Genomic DNA, 1,757 nt, shown 5'->3' on the forward strand with positions numbered 1-1,757 from the left:
TGTTTTGTATACTTGTGCAAAGTTTCGGTCAACAAAGTTATCTTTGGGTTGCAGAAAATACAAAATTATGGCTATATCGATAAAAAGGATTTTTACCCCAAACTTGTCTTTTTTAGGTAACCCATAATATAAATTATTTAATAAATGCTATAATGTAATTACATACGGTATTGTTTTGGTGTTTTTTGAAACGTAGAAATACCATTTTCTAAAATAAAAAACAGGAGCATTAGTGGGCATGGGAAACTAACAATTTCAGCCATATACATGTAAAGAAAAAAAGAAACAATTTCATCGATTTAGCTTGGTTGGGTCGGGGTCGATGGGTTGGTACTTGGTCATATGGCACGGAGGAAAGCTTTAGTTCCAACTTTCAAGCATTTAGAAATAAAAATAAAAGCAAAAATGGGGCATTCCGAGAATCGAACTCGGGACCTCTCGCACCCAAAGCGAGAATCATACCACTAGACCAAATGCCCTCTTATGATGTTAATGGTCACTTAACGGTAATTATAATAAACCAGACTATAATCCAATGTATCGTTTCCCATGGTACGGATGAATTGTTTCACGAAGACTCCAGTAATAATCTTCACGCACGCAGACGAACTTGCACGCCGCCTTTCAAAGAAAAAAAGGAATTTAAAAAATCACATTAACAAAACAGGCATGCATCAAAATCAGCAGTGTAGACACATAGCTCAAGTGATCAACCATCGGCCGTGCCACAGTGTACTGCTAGCAAGTACACAATCGCTGAAACTGTTGGCGGCTGATGACAGAAGATGGTGAAGGTGAGCACGTGGTATTAATGAAAACAATGACAGAACGCTGGAATCATAGGTTACACGTAACCAAAGTGGAGAGAGGGAAGGACGGCCTTCTCAATTGCCTTCTAGAAGGAAGGGCAATGCCTTCGCTCAAGCACATGCCAAACCAGGGTTCGCCTTCTAGAAGAAGGGGGGCACCAGATCTGGCGCCTGTCTGCGTCACCCCATCGGCAGACTGTAGTTGCGTATCCATCCATCCAATAATTTATAGACCCATGGCCACTATTAGTAATTAGACTAGGATGTCTCATGTGCAAATGTATACCTAGCTGAAGCTACGTGCTTTTACACGAGCTAGTACTGTACTTCTGGGGAGCTTCTTTACCAAGCACGTGGTGCGCATTTTATGTGGTGAAAAAGATGCTAGTAGACGATATATATTTACTTCAAATGTACATGATCGTCTAAGCATCGTCATAGTACATCATTCATCAGCAGATAAAATTCCAAGGCATCTGTCATCATATCTGCCCCCGCGCGCCTTCGTGCGGAGACTTTGCAATGTACAGATTCGTGCACGTCTCTGCGCAAACGACTGTGAGAATTGACCCGCCCAGTTTCTGCTTCCCACTACTTATATGCACATTCGCACAACAAAACGAGTAATCTCAAGCTCTTCCTCTTCAATGGCCTCTCCGTATCCGACCGCCACCGTGCGGCCACCGCACCTAGCTCCCCAACAACCGCCACCACCTCCGCCACCACCAGCGGCGGCGGCTGCAGCGCTGCCATGGTCGCCGCCGTACGCAAGGTGTCGCACGGCCGACGCCCATGGAAGGAAGGAGAGCGTGGCGGAGTCGGGCTGCCCCACGGAGGTGGCGGACACGGCCATCCACGCCGATCTCGTTGAAGATGACAGCGATGACGACGACGGCTGCGGGAGCTGCGTGGAAGGAAGCCAAGGCAGCGGGGGGCAGGACGACGACG

The 1,757-nt window shown here is 46.4% G+C and overlaps 1 non-coding gene across 1 annotated transcript; it reads right to left on the reverse strand.

Moving 5' to 3' along the window:
• Nucleotides 1–407: 407 nt before the first annotated feature.
• On the reverse strand, nt 408–479 carry TRNAP-UGG. Its single transcript has one exon. It is a non-coding gene; the product is annotated as a tRNA-Pro (tRNA).
• Nucleotides 480–1,757: the final 1,278 nt, after the last annotated feature.

This window comes from Lolium rigidum, unplaced genomic scaffold (genome assembly GCF_022539505.1).
Source record: "Lolium rigidum isolate FL_2022 unplaced genomic scaffold, APGP_CSIRO_Lrig_0.1 contig_68402_1, whole genome shotgun sequence".
NCBI classification, from domain to species: domain Eukaryota; kingdom Viridiplantae; phylum Streptophyta; class Magnoliopsida; order Poales; family Poaceae; genus Lolium; species Lolium rigidum.